This window comes from Myotis yumanensis, unplaced genomic scaffold (assembly GCF_028538775.1).
Source record: "Myotis yumanensis isolate MYYU_CA2020_CCGP unplaced genomic scaffold, mMyoYum1.0.hap1 SCAF_2, whole genome shotgun sequence".
NCBI lineage: Eukaryota > Metazoa > Chordata > Mammalia > Chiroptera > Vespertilionidae > Myotis > Myotis yumanensis.
Genome location: NW_027223753.1, coordinates 11,077,192 through 11,092,625, shown reverse-complemented (window position 1 = coordinate 11,092,625; position 15,434 = coordinate 11,077,192). Strand labels below are relative to the sequence as shown.

The following is a 15,434-nucleotide window of genomic DNA, read 5'->3' as shown; positions in this document are numbered from 1 at the left end:
TAAAGTGAGAATGTCAACCTGCTCCCTGGGGGTCAGGAAGGCTCCCTGCGGTGATGCGGGCCGGGCTCTGCATGTGGCGCCCTCAGTGCATCCAGTCCCGCCCCCCCCCGCCCCCAACCCCGTGGAATACCAGCTCTAATTTCCACGCCTTTGGAGGGAATGGGATCTGGCGTGGAGTCCCACCCCTCCCATGTCCTGGTGCTCCCCTTCCTGAGCCCCAGCTTCATCCGTGGGAGCGGGTGGCCACAGCGGCATGGGAAGGTGTGCGGCCAGGTTCAAACACGCGCGTGAACGTGCTATCTGTTGGTTAGCGAGCCTTCACTCAGAGCCAGGGCTCGGGAGCGGGGCCTGAGGCTCTGATTTCCAGCAAACCCTCGGGGATCCTGCTGCTGCGACCCAGGGACCCCACTTCGTGTGGCGAGGTGACAGGTCAGGTCAATGGACCTTCGGTTGTGGCGGCGGGTGGGCGGGGCAGCACCTGCTGGAGTCTTTGAAGGGGGCCTTGCCTTCAGGACCCCCCTGATTGAGACAGAGCTGAAGGCGACCTGCAGTTCATCGAACATGTCAGTGCTGGGGCCCAGCTCCCTGCCTGTCCCCTCGGAGCCGAGCGCAGGGCGACCCCGGCAAGTGTCTGTTACCACCCGGACCGTGAGCACCGTGGCTGCCAACGCACAGGCCTCCGGGGGCTCCAGCGCCGGCCTCGCCCAGCCCAGGGTCGGGCAGGAGGATGCTAGGGTCCAAGATGCGGAGTCATCGCGTGGAGGAAGGTGCGGGAGTGTGCGGGCAGGTGCGCTGCAGCGACCAGTCACCCAGACACGCACCGAGGACATCGTCTGTCTCTGTGTCACCGTTTTACAGCCTCGTGCGGGAAAAGCACCCAGGCGTGGGGGGCAGGGAGAGCGGGGTCACAGCCCGGCCTCCAGATGCTGCGTCACCCACACGCTGCGTGCCCTCCTCGAGGGAGCGCTCTTTCCTGGGAGGTGGGGAGGTGGAGCGTTGGGCTGTCTACATGGAAATCCAGGGGCCCAGCGAGGGGGCTGGTCTCCCAGTGGAGTCCCAGGGCAGGACAGCTTTGCCCTGCGGCTCCCACACGTCTCCCCTGCTCCCCGGGTCAGGCTGTCAGACGAGGATGGGAGGGAGCCAGGGTCCCCGGGAGACTGGTTTTGTCAGAGCCTCAGAGCTTAAGCCCTGCACGGCCTGGCAAGGAGCCAGAGACCTGGCTGAGATAACAGGGCCGTTATCATGGTAAACAGACGCCTCCCGGGACAAGGAGAGAATAGACCAGCCTCTGTTTGTCCTTCCCTGGCATGGCACCCAGGAGTGGCCCGGGGCTGACCTGCCTCTCGAGTTCACCTCTTTACCCGGAGGGGCAGCACAGTGTGGGAGAAAAGGCAGGGGCGGTGGCCGGGATCTCGGGGACCCAATCCCCTGGGTAGGTCGCTTACCTCCAGGGTGACCGACTTCCCTGGTTTGTCTGGGACGGAAGGGTTCCTGAGACACAGGACTTTCAGGTTTAAAACAGGGATGGTTCTAGGACAACTGGATGAGTTGGTTACTCTCTTTGCCCCTCAGAGACTCAATTTGCTCATCTGTAAAATGGGGATAATTATCGGTTGGGAAGATTAAGTGGATCCATGCAAGGAAGCGTCTGGCACATGGTGAGTCATCAGCGATGGTGTCAGTTACTTCTCCGTCTGGAGGAGTCGCAGGGCTTCCACTGTGAATGTCTCTCCTTCCTTATCTCCAAGACCTTTTGAATCAACACTGAGGCAGATTTGGGGTAGTGTCTGCATTTGAGAAATCATTCAACCCGTCTGTGTGCTTTTGCCCCAGGTGCCTTTTGATTGGCAAGGCTAAAGCAAGGAAGAACAGAGGGGGGTTAGTGAAGAGACACAGACTGGGAGCCGGAAGGCGAGGCTCCCTCTCAACTCTGCCACTAACCTGCCTGCTGTGTGCCCTTGGACAAGACACTTTGCCTCTCTGGGCCTCAGTTTTCCCATCTGCAAAATGGAGGGTTGCACGGCACGATCTCTGAGTGTGTGTAAGTGTACCTTCCGGCTCTGACCCTCTACCGTCCTATGCTGATGCCCATTACCTGCACGCTGTTACGGAGAAAGCACTGGAGATGGGACGGTTTGGTCGGTGCCAGTAAAAAGGTGAGGAGGAAGGAGCCAAGCTTTTGGCACCTTCTTAAGCACCAACGAAAGACTTTTAAAGTTTTTAAAGGTGGACAATGACAAAGGCATCTTACAGATAGAGCAGTTGCTTGGTGTCTGGGAGCAGGCTGGGCACGGTGCCATGGTGCCAGGCCACTGGACGCTGATGTACTCTTCCCTTTGTTTAACTGTTTATTCGTCGGTTCCTTCACTTTTTCATTCTTTCCCTGGGGGATTCACACAGTGATTGACAGCATGGATTCTGTGGCTGATGTGCTTGGGTTCCAATCCTGGCTCAGACAATGATTAGTTATGCGATCCAGCAGAAGTTGACTTCTCTGAGCCTCTGTTTTCTCATCTGTGAAATGGAGACCTGGGAAGCACCTGCCTTTGGGCACGGGGTTGTGTTAAATGTGTTGTGTTAAATGTGCTCACTTATGCAAAGGTCTTCAACCAGAGCCCGGAAGGTGTGATATACCCATTCGCTGCTGTTTGTTTATTCTTTCACCATTGACTAAGAGACAACTATGTAAATGGTCTGGGCTGCAAACCTGAAGGTCAATGCCAACCGTGAGGAGGTCACAGCAGGATAAGCAGGCAATAACAGAGTCACGTGGTCAATGTTGTGCAGGCAAGCACCGGGCGCTATGGGAACGGAGAGGAGGGGCGCCCAGGCTGGATGGGATGGGATGGGATGGGCTCGGGAGGGTGTGTGTGCCCAGGAAGGCTTCCTGGCAGAGGTGTCACTTGATGTGGATCTCCGGGCACAGGTACATATTAGCCAGGAGGGGAAAAGGGTGGAGTGTCTGGAACCTCTGGCAGTGGGAACAGCTTGTGCGAAGGCGTGGAAGGGAGAATATGGGTGTTCAAGGGAGAGATGTGGTTTGGTGTGGCTTGCTGGGGAGAGGGGAGGTGGTAGATGAAGTTGAGGGGGAAGCTAAGCAACAATCCCTTTTACAAAGAATATAAGTGAATGTTTAAAAAGGAGCCTAAAACATTGACAGTGGTTATCACTGGGTGGTGGGGGCTGGTGAGAAGTTACAATGAATTGCTTTTACTTCTATTTATTAAGTAATATATTTTGGGCCCTGGCTGGGTAGCTCAGTTGGTTAGAGCGTTGTCGCGATACGCCAAGGTTGTGGGTTGGATCCCGATCAGGGCACATATAAGAAGCAACCAATGAATGTAAGTAAGTGGAACAACAACCCATGTTTTTCCTCCCTCCTGTCCTCCTTCCCTTTTCTCTTCCTCTCTTTCTCTAGTCAATAAATAACCATTTAAAACAAGAAATATATTTTGGGTGTTGCTTACCTGTATTAGATATTTTCTGATGAAAAATATGTATATTATTGTGTGATTTTTTAAAACATGAAAAACAAGAAGGTTGAGACCCCATTAGCAAGCAGGGCTTAGTACAGAAGGAGGCAGAAGGCCTGGGGCGAGTGAGGGGCCGTAGAGAGCAAGGTGATGAATGAGAGAAGGGCTTGGACTTGGCAGTGAGCGCGGGAGGGGAAATAAGATGGGTTCCAGAGATCAATGAGAGAGAAAGACTCAGTAGGACTCGGTGACCAATTAAGGAGAAGCAGGAGTGAGTTTCTGAATGGTGCTGCTCACCAAGATGGACCATTCAGGAGAAATAGCAGTTCTGAGAAGGAGGGAGAAAGACGTGTGCTCTGGGGCCTGGGGGTATGCGGTTGGCTTGGTTTTAGACACATGGGCCTGTGGGACACCCAGCGGGCGGGTAGGAACTTGGGAACTTGCTATAGATCGGCCTGTTTCTTGACTTCAGCCACTATTACCAGCACCTTCCCTTTGAAAACTCACCCAAGCCTTCAACATCGTGCTGTACTGGCCTGGAAGTCTCTTTTGGTTCATGTCCTACTTTGAAAAGAGTTGGGTTTTAAGACATACCTGTCTAGGTTTTCAGACACATTGCTGTCACTTGCAAGCAGCTAAAGATGACTCGTTTGCATTCTATAGAACGTTTCTCTTCTCTACCTATGTTTTAGCTAAAAAAAACAAAAACAAAAAAACACACACACCTGTGCATGCCTTATCATCTTTTCTCTCTCCAGAATCAGTGTAGTGATTTCAATCTTTTTGAATGTATTGAGGCATGTTTATGGCCGAGCATTTGGTGTGCCCTTGAAAATAGTGTGTGCTCTGTTGCTAGGTGGAGTATTCTATAAATGTCAGTTAGGACAACGTAGTTGACAGTGTTGTTCAAGTTCTCTATATCCTTGATGGCTTTCTGTCTACTCGTTCTATCAATTATGGGAGTGATGCAATTTACAACTCTACTGTGGATTTGTCTCGGTCTCCCTTCAGGTGTGTCCGTTTTTGCTTCATGTATTTTGAAGCTCTGTTACTAGGGCATACATATTTAGGAGTGCTACATCCTCTCAATGAATTGATCCCTTTCTCATTAATAAATATCCTTCTTAATCTCTCATAATATCCCTTGTTCTGAAGTCTACTTGGTCTGCTATTAATTAGCCACTCCGACTTTATGATTAGTATTTTACTACTCTATATTTTCCCAGCTTTTTTACTTTTTCCTGTTTCTTTACATTTAAAGTGGCTTTCTTGTAGGCCAGCATGTCATTGGGTCTTGCTTTTTCATATCAGATCTGACAATCTCTGCCTTTAAGTTGGTGTTTTGAGGAAGATTAGCATTTAGTGTGATTACTGATATGGTTGGACTTAAATCTACTATCTTGCTACTTGCTTTCTATTTGTCCCATCTCTTTTTTGTTCCTTCATTTCCCTTTGTCTGGCTTTTTTTGTATTATGATTTCATTTTCTTTTCACTCTTTTATTTTTATTTTTTAGTGGTCAGTTTAGGGTTAATTATATGCATCTTTAACTTATCACATAGTATTTACATAATATTACGTCACTTTTCATATTTACTAGGGTTCAATCAAAGAAGCAGAACCACTGGGGGTGATATATGAAATAGATTTGTTGTAAGAATTGAACCTTATACAACTCCCCGGCTCTTTTCTGACAGTGAAAGGAAGGATCCTGGGAAGAAGAGATGGATTTATAGTGAGGGAAGGGCAGAAACAAACCAGCACCCCAAGGTCACCTCTCACGTCTTCCAAGACAGTAACTTCAATGCGAATGACCGATAGGAAAAACCAGGGCTCTTCATCATGAAGCTAACACACACCTGGGCCAGGGATGGAGAAACCAACACAGCAGGAGCTGTGGGCCCAGCTGCTGCCTCAGGATGACAAGATGACCCAGCAGTTAAGCGACAGAGTGTGGGCTGCACCTGGCGTCACTCTTGGAGCGATCAGAAAACAGGAAACAACAGACAAAAACCAAAAAAGCAAGTCGCTACTGCGTCCAGATGTTGCACAAAATGTCTCTGTGACCCATGTTAACTTGGAACTATACGGGGAAAGGAATTCTGGGAAACGCAGTTCCCGCTTAGCTGAGTGGACACACTACAAATCACTATAACAGATAATATAAGAAACTTATAATAACATTTCCATTCCCCATTCTGTCCTTTATGTGCTATTGCAGTCTTATATTTTGCATTTACATACATTGTAAGCTCCAGCAGACACTGTTATTTTTGCTTATCTTTTAAAAAAGTTGACAAACGAGGGGAAAATGCCTTTATATTTATTCACGGTTGATTCCTTTATGTAGATTCAAGTTTCCACTCACTATAATTTTTCTTTCACCTGAAAAACTCCCTTTATTATTTCTTGAAGTGCAGGTCTGATGGTGACAAATTCTCTTGGTGTTTGTTCTAAAGAGAAAGTTTTTATTTCTCCTTCATTGTTTGAAGGGTATTGTTGCTGGAAACCTAGAATTTTGGGTTGGTGGTTTTTCCTTCCAGTGCTTTAGAGAGGATCCATTGTCTCCTGGCGTGCATGATTTATGATGGGAAGCCTTTTCATTCTCATCGTTGCTCCTCTGTATGTAACAATCTTTTTTCTCTGTTTGCTTTTAAGATTTTCTTACTATCTTTGGCTTTCAGCAATTTGATGATGATGTGTCTTGGTGTAGGGTTTTTATGTTTATCCTGCTTGGGGTTTATTGAGATTCTGTGGGTTTATTTTATTTTTTTTAAATCAAATTTAGAAAATTTGCAGCCATTATTTCTTCAAAAATATTTCCTGTTATTTTTTTCTTTCTCTCTCCTGTCCTTCAATTACACATATGTTAGACCATTTGGTGTCTTATCACACTAAGCTCTGTTCATTTCCCCCCAACCCCAGTCTGGTTTCTTCCTGTGCTTCATCTTTGTTAGTTATATTGCTACACCTTCAGGGTCAGTTACTTTTCTTCTGCAGTGTCTAATCTGCTGTTAACCTCATCCAATAAATTTTTTCATTTTAGATATTATATTTTTCACCTCTAAAAGTTCCACTTGATTTTTTAAATGTCTTCTATTTTTTCTTCTCATTATGCTCATATGTATATATATATATTACATACTTCAACATAGAATATTTTTATATGCTAGTTTCATTATCTCTGTCATTTCTGGGTTCATTTCTTGATTGATTTTTTTCTTTTGACTGTGAGTCACCTTTTCCTGCCTCTTGGCACAGATAGTATTTTCTGACTCAATGCTGGACATCATGGATGTTATGTAGTTGAGTGTTTCAATTTTGTCGTCTTCCTATGAAGAAGTCGGGCTTTGTTGTAACAGGCGGCTGGGCTGCTTGCAGATCAGCTTCATGCCTTTGAAGCCTATTTTAAAGCTTTGCTATGGCTGGTCTGGACTAGCCCTCACTCGAGGGGTAGCTTAGCTTACAGCTAAGGCATGACTTCTACAAAGTCTCCCTTGAAGGTTCTAGGTTTTCAATGACTTCTCACCACTCTGGCAGGTCATAATTCAACTGTTTCCTGTCGCGTGTGAGCTTTGGGAAATGTTCAGCTTGCCACTTGTCAGCTGCTCTTGGCCCGGTCTCATGGGATTTCACCCTAGTGCTCAGCGACACCTTTGGAAGGTCACATGCAAATTTCTGGATCTCTTTTACTGTGCAGCTTCCTTCTATCTGGAACTTTGACACACAACTTCGAGCTGCATCCTTCAACTCCTATCTCCAAAATTTTAATTCAGCAAAATTAATGTATACTTGGGATTCCTCTCCCTGAACCATGATCTGGAATTGACTCCAGGCAGAAAAACAAGGTAATCAGGGGCTCTCCTCATTTGTTTCTCTTCTCTCAGGGATCATATGCTGTCATGCCTGATTTTCATTGTTTGAAAACCATTGTTTTTTGTATTTTGTTCAGTTTTCTAGGTTTTTAGGGTGAGAAGGTAAGTCTAGTTTTTTGTTACTCCAACACAGCCAGGAGCAGAAGTCAGGGATTATGTAAAGAAAAGCTCTCTAACCTGACCGGTGCAGCTCAGTGGTTGAGCATTGACCTATCAACCAAGAGGTCATGGTTTGATTCCAGGTCAGGGTACATGCTTGATCCCCAGTGGGGATGTGCAGGAGGCAGCCAATCAATGATTCTCTCCCATCATTGATGTTTCTGTCTCTTTCCCTTTCTCTTCCTCACTAAAATCAATAAAAATACATTTTAAAGAAGAAGAAGAAGAAGAAGAAGAGTTCTGTAATGGCTTCAATGCTACCCCTCTTTCATGAAGCCTTTAATTCCTGTCTCTTCTGAATTTGCTGCCACCACACTCGGCCTTGACTTATAATCACATACACATGTGGCTCTGGGTGGACTATAGGGCCTCGAAGGTCCTTCTTAGTAGCTTCTCTGAGCCCTGCATGTGATAGGCTCTTGGGAGGTTGGGTTTCCTTGTGTGGCCACGAACTGAAGTGACCCTGATGAGGCAATGGGCACCCCAGGCTGAAACCCAGGAGGACCGGCTCTCTCCCTCGTGTGCTCACCAGTGGGCACACTCCCAGGTAAAAGTCATGAGGGTGCACTATTCTCCCTTATTAGGCAGGGGACCGAGGGATGGGCTAAAAGAATCCAAGCCTGCCCAGACTTGCCAGCGACATCATCCTGACATGAGCGCTCACAAAGCCTCAGATGTTGACACAACGGAAGGGCTTGACCACAGGTGGCCTGGCAGCGTCAGACGATCCCTCAGAGTGGGGCCAGACCAATCCCGAGGGACAGGCCCCTGGGCCAAGTGTCCAGGAGCTCAGGCAGCCACAGTGGGCTCTTGCTCACGTTCCCTGGAAGTGGAGCGTGGATGTAGAGTGGCGAGGTCTAAGTCTGAGCCCTCGCTCTGTGACCTTGAGCAGCTGTTTCCCTACCTGCAAAATGAAGCCTTAGACAGGATGGTCTTTGAGGCCTTCCCCCTCTCTGAAGAGCTGGGTTCTGCCAACTGATGGGTTGATGGTCTGTCATTCCCTGAGCTGGTGGTTCTAGCCCTGGGATTCGTGGTTCTGGGACACTGGCTTTCTGCGGCTCTGTGACTAGAACAGTCGTCGCTCTCGAACAATCGTGACGCTATGAACCTAACCCTCCGTGGTTCCGATGGTCACAGTTAGTGGCAATTCCGTGGCACTCTGTTGGGTGGCTCTGTGACCCTGGAGCACCCACGATAGACCTTCAGCGGCGGCAATGGCCTCGGTGTGCCTGGGATCCAGCTTTCTGTTTGCTCAAGGAGAACTCAAACCTGCTCCCCATTCATTGTTCCCAGGGTCATTAATTCGAGTGATTCACTTACAGGAGCCAGAGAGAAACAGAGGGGCAGGGGATGCCAGCGCGGCTGCCCTCGGCCTGAAAGGGCTGAATTGTCTGCCTGCCTGAGAGAGCCATTGTGCTTGGCTGTCTGCTGAGGGCCTGGCTGGGCCGGGCAACACTGCTCCGTGCCCATACACAGAGAGGTGCTGCCCTCCCAGCCCATTATCTGGCATCTGGCGGCCCCAGGGAGGATCCTGTGCCCACCAGGAGGGGTGAGCAGGAGGGCAGGGGGGGCCATTGCTGATTCTCCCCCCCCTCCACCCCCCACCGCCCCAGGTTCCCGGGGCTGCCTCTGGCTGGGCTTCTGCCTGTTTTGCCAGCGCTGGGTGACGCCCCTGATTCTGCCTGGTCTCTGGCCTGACCCCACCGGGGGGCCCTCCGTGCAGCTCTCTGAAGTCTCCTGGCCTGGTCGGGCCGCCTGACTGGGACTCTGGACACAGCCCCTGGAATGTCTTTGCCTCCAATCCATTTCCCTCTAAATCAGCGGTTCTCAACCTTCCTAATGCCGCGACCCTTTAATACAGTTCCTCATGTTGTGGTGACCCCCAATTTCATTGTTACAAATTGAACATAATTAAAGCATAGTGATTAATCACAAACACAATATGTAATTATACATGTGTTTTCCGATGGTCTTAGGCGACCCCTGTGAAAGGGTCGTTCGACCCCCAAAGGGGTCGCGACCCACAGGTTGAGAACCGCTGCGCTAAATGGGTGCTGCTCACTGACCTGTTGGCCTGTAGTTTGGACAAACCTTGGCAATCCTGTAATTCTGTCTCGGACCTTATATGCAGGGACAGGCTGGAGGAGAAGGGGTGAGGGGTCTACTGTGACCCCCACTCTGTCACTTGTTCCTGTGTGACAACAGGACGTGCCCTCTCTGCACTGCAGGCTCTTCATGTGCAGTGGGAGAGCAGCACGCCTCTCACGGTGCCTGTGGGGAGAAATCATGAGAACATGTGTACAACGTGCTCTGTGGACAAGGCTAGTCCTCCAGGAACACACGTGAGCCCGTCTCCTGTACCTAATGTGGAGGGTTCTCCGGCCACAGGAGAATGTGTGGTGGGCGCCTGGGTCTGACTCTCTCAGGGAATCGCAGACTCTCTCCTCTGAGAAGAGAGACTGTAGTTGGGAGAAATTCATTCATCCATTCATTATGCATTCAGTAGTTCATTCATTCACTAATTCACTCATTCATTCATTCATTTACTCATTCATACATTTATTTATCAAGCACAGACTTTTTACTTGTCATTGATTTAAATGCTGCTTTGTGTCTTGGAAATTCAGCCTAGAAAATGACTTCATTACACTCTGGACTTGGAATGGGAAGGGGTGGGGAGGGGAGAGTGGCCACACCAGCCCAGCCCTCTTATGGAAAACAGTTCCAGGCAGGGGTTAAGAGCCAACATGTTGGTGTCAGATGGGCGTGGGTCTCTGCCATTGCTTGCCTTGCTGTGTGACCTTGGGCAGATTACTTAGCCTCTCTGACTCTCTGTTTACTCATCTTTAAAATGGAGAAAGTGCTGGTGATTCCCCTGCCAGGCTAGGAGGCCTGAATATAATGAGGGGTAGCCCCGTGTGACCAAGTTTGGGCTCCATACTCGGCAGCTCCAGCGTGGAGGTTAAGGTCATAGGAATCAGGTGACCGGTTTGAATCTCAGCCCTGCCCCTTGCTGGCTGAAGGGCCTAGTGAAGGTCCTTGGCCTTTCCTGCCTCAGTTTCTTCTTCTGTCCAATGGGGTTCCTAGGTGTATTGTGAGGATTAAATCTGTAGAAATGTAGATTATGTCCAATGGTAGCTGACAGGATTATTAAATATTCCTCATGATAGCTGAGGGCTCAGCCTGTTTGAACTTCATTCATGAACTTCTCAGGGAAGCACGTGCCCCTGTGGGTGTGCCAGGGGCCTTGAGACAGACTCTGGCCACATGGCCCATGGGCTGGATCCCGGAGCTCGGGGTTTCTTCTTTCTATGGAATGAGGCCGAGTGTCCCACACCCCTGGCCCAGTTGGCCCCGCCGGAATTTCTAGATTCCTAACTCACCGGTGAGGAGGCACCCCTTCTCCAACCTTGACTTTCCCAGAAAGGGTTTGGTCTCTGTTTTGGTGCCTTGTTGTGGGGTTTCCATGGGGCTGCCTGAGCCTGGCGATTGCATCGATCTCAGCTGATACACCTCCGGTACCAAAGCCACCTCACCTTCCGGGGCGAGGCGGAGGGAGAGGAGGGCGCAGCCAGCATCCAGGGTGAAAAACCGGTAACGGATCAGCATCTCTGGGCTCAGGGTGAGCAAGAGGAGAGCCCTGTCCGGGGCCCTGCCCCTCTGGGAGCTTAGCCGTCCTGGCTCTGAGGCCAGCTTTCGGTTCCCTGTCTGTTCCAGTCTGTTCTAGTTCTGATGAGCCACCAAGGGGTCTGAGTGTGAAAGTGAGCCTGGTCCCCAGGCTCCACAACCTGCATTTATTCACTTATTCATTCCAGATGTCACTGAGATTCGCCTATGACACGCCAGGCACCGCACTGGCATTTTGGAAAACAGTGCCCGGCTTGCCCTCAAGCAGCCCGCAGTGTGGACGCAGCGGTCACCAACCTTTCGGACCTCACAGAGCACCAGTGGTCCCCGGACCGCTGGTTGGCGACCGCTGGTGTGGAGGACCTGGTCAAATTATAACCCAACTGCAACAGCAGTGTTAGGAAAGTGTTGTGTGTGTTTGTGGCGTAGAGCCCTTTAAGAATATGGTGAAAACTCCCTAGGAAATGTAGTAGGCGCGTGAAATTCGGCCTACACTTTTAGGATGTTTATGGAGCCCCTTGCCATCCCTTCAAGAACCCCAGATCAGGAGTTCCTGACGCACAGTGGGATAACCGCTGAGAGAGCCGAGCCAGGGGGCTGTAGGAATACAGAGCTCAGGAATGTCTCTGAGTCTAGACATTCAGGAAAGGCTTCCTGGAGGAAGTCCCATTCACTCACTCAAGAAGCATTCATTGAGCGCTTATGAAATGCTTTCTATCGCTGACATACCACTCAACAAGAAAGGCAAGGTTTCTTCTCTCCTGGAGCTTAGAGCAGTGATGGCGAACCTATGACACGCGTGTCAGAGGTGACACGCGAACTCATTTTTTGGGTTGATTTTTCTTTGTTAAATGGCATTTAAATATATAAAATAAATATCAAAAATATAAGTCTTTGTTTCACTATGGTTGCAAATATCAAAAAATTTCTATATGTGACATGGCACCAGAGTTAAGTTAGGGTTTTTCAAAATGCTGACACGCTGAGCTCAAAAGGTTCTCCATCACTGGCTTAGAGTCCAGTGGGGAGAGACAAAGAAATAAGCAAGCAAATAAGTCAACACACAGAACATCTGGAGGTGCTGGGAGCCTGCTTTGCAGGAAGTGCCGGCAGAGGGAACAGTTAATAGAAAGGCCCTGAGGTGGGGGTGCCCGCTGGTGCTTGAGGAACGCCTGAGGAGGCTGGCATGGTGTGAGATGGCGGTAGAGAGCCGGGCAAGAGCCAGATCACATAGACCTTGGGGTCCAGGGTAGAAATTAGCATTTTACTCTGAGGGGAAAGGGAAGCATTTTTCTCTTTAAGGTGGGAATTTTAAATTTGCATACGTGGAAGCAGTGTGCACATGTCTGTTAAGACTGCGTTTTTTTCATTTGACGCTGCGTGACAAATGTTGAATTCACTTAGTTAATTTATTTTCAACTGCTATGTAGAATTACAGGAATGTAGACATCATATTCTATCTGTCCACTCTCCTATTGACAGATGTTTAGGTTGTATCCGTTGTTGTTTTTCACTGTTACGGCTGATTCTGAAGTGAGGGCTGATGGTTGAAGGTGTGCTCATTTTCGACATCAGCAGTTGCCAGGTGGCTCGCTGGCCTGCTCATTTATATGACCACGAGTCGCGTCTGAACATTCCCATCTCTTTGTGTCCTTGCCAGCTGTTGATATTGTCAGCCTTTTAAAAATTTGACAATGTTTTGGGTGTAAAATGGTAACTCGTTTTAATGTGCATTTCCATGATTACTAGTGAGGTTAGACATGTAATTTTGTATTTATTGGCTCTTGGAGTTTCTTCTCTTGTGAATTGTCTGTTCATGCTTCTTGTTCGTTTTTCTGTCTTTGTCTAATCGATTAGTGGGAGTTGTTTCTGTTTTCCAGTTACTAATCCATTGTCTTTTGTACATGTTGCAAATATCTTTTCCCACGCTGTTTACCGGAGGGTTTTAAGGAGAGGAATGACATGATCTGCTTTACATTTGGAAAAGATCACTCTCGCTCTGGCTCGAAGAATAATGGTGGTGATGGACATGCATGGAAGCCAGGAAGCCAGGGAGAAGGTCATTCTAGGAGTCCAGGGATGGGTGATGCTGGCCCGGACTAGGGTGACAGGAGGAAAGAGAGAAAGTGGACAGTTGAAGAGTACATTTTGGAGGTAGAGCTGACAGAACCGGCTGATAGACTGGTTGTGGGGTGAGAAGAAAAGATAGGAATCAGGATGACTCCCAGGGTTTTCGCCTGCACAACTGGGTGGTTGGTGGTGCCATTCACTGAGATGGAGAATGGCAGGCGGAGAAGCAGGTTTAGGCTAAAGGGGGTGGAAGAAATATTTCTGTTTTCAACATATTAAACTGGAAACAGCTTGCAGATATCCAAGTGGTTAAGTCAAGCAGGCAGTTGGATGTATGCGTCTGGAGTTGAGGAGAAACAGCCCTGTCTAGGGATAGATATTTGGGACTCATGGACCATGGATGGCATTTAAAGCATGAGACAGATAAGACGGAAAAGACAAGAGGAGCCTCAGCACATGCCAACACTTAGAGGCTGAGCTGAAGCGGAGAATCAACAAAGACTTGCCCTAGAATGTAACCTCCATGGGCAGGGCTTTGTTCTGTTGAATGCCTACTGCCTGGCAAAGGGGTTAGCAAGCAGTGGGCTCTTTGTAAATATTTGTTGCAGGAAAACATGAAAAAATGAATGAACGAATGAATGAATGAATGAATGAAGAGATTGAGAAGAGTGGTCAATGAGGCAGGAGGAAGAGAATAAGTTATTATGGAAACAAAGAGAAACCTTTCAAGAAGGTGGGAATAGTCAATTGTGTGGAACGTTGTCAAGAAGTTATGTAGGAGGATCTCTGCTCCTCCTGTTCATCCGACAGCCTCTCCTCCTGCGCAGTGCCAGCTGCAACCCTGAGACACAACGGTGAAGGTCGGAGTGAATGGGTTTGGCTGATTGGGCACCTGGTCACCAGGGCTGCTTTTAACTTTGACAAAGTGGATATTGCTGCCATCAACAACCCCTTCATTGACCTCAACTACATGGTCTACATGTCCCAGTAGGATTCTACTCATGGCAAGTTCAGAGGATTCTACTCATGGCATGTCAAGGCTGAGAACGGGAAGCTTGTCATCAGTGGAAAGTCCATCTCCATCTTCCAGGAGCGAAATCCCGCCAACATCAAATGGGGTGATGTTGGTGCTGAGTATGTTGTGGAGCCCACCGGTGTCTTCACTACCATGGAGAAGGCTGGGGCTCACTTGAAGGGCGGAGCCGAGAAGGTCATCATCTCTGCCCCTTCTGCAGATGCCCCTATGTTTGTGATGGGTCTGAACCATGACAAGTATGACAAGTCCCTCAAGATTGTCAGCAATGCCTCCTGCATCACCAACTGCTTGGTCCCCCTGGCCAAGTCATCAAAGACAACTTTGGCATCGTGGAGGGACTCATGACCACAGTCCATGCCATCAATGCCACCCAGAAGACCGTGGATGGCCCCCCTGGGAAGCTGTGGTGTGATGGCCGAGGGGCTGCCCAGAACATCATCCCTGCTTCCACTGGCACTGCCTGTGGGCAAGGTCATCCCTGAGCTGAATGGGAAGTTCAGTGGCATGGCCTTCCGTGTCCCCACCCCCAATGTGTCGGTTGTGGATCTGCCTGGAGAAAGCTGCCAAATACGATGACATCACGAAGGTAGTGAAGCAGGCAACAGAGGGCCCCCTCCAGGGCATCCTGGGCAAGATGAGGACCAGGTGGTCTCCTGCAACTTTAACAGTGACAGCCACTCCTCCACCTTTGATGCTCGGGCTGGCATTGCCCTCAATGACCACTTTGTCAAGCTCGTTTCCTGGTCTGACAATGAATTCGGCTACAGCAACAGGGTGGTGGACCTTATGGTTCACATGGCCTCTAAGGAGTAAGAGCCCCCCTGGACCACCAGCCCCAGCGAGAGGAAGAGAGGCCCTCCGCTGCCCAGATCGATCCCCCAACACACTGAGAATCTCCTGGCCACAGTGTCCATCCCAGGCCCCCTGGAGAAGGGGAGGGGCTTAGGGAGCCCTACCTTGTCTTGTACCATCAATAAAGTTCACTGCACCCCCCTCCCCCCCAAAAAAAGAAGCTACGTAGGAGCTGGACAGAGAAGTGAGCATTGAATGAGCAACACAGAGGTTATTGGTGACTTAGAAAAGAGTAGTTGAGGCTTGAAAGATGAGGAGTTTGCTAGGTCCTATGATGTAGAGGGGGAGAGTAGGGGGAGGGGTGAGAAGGAGGGGATTTTCCAAGCAGTTGGAATGGTGTGTG

The 15,434-nt window shown here is 49.2% G+C and overlaps 1 pseudogene; it reads left to right on the top strand.

The window, feature by feature from the left end:
• Positions 1–561: 561 nt before the first annotated feature.
• Positions 562–15,052, top strand: LOC139001550 (glyceraldehyde-3-phosphate dehydrogenase-like; annotated as a pseudogene).
• Positions 15,053–15,434: the final 382 nt, after the last annotated feature.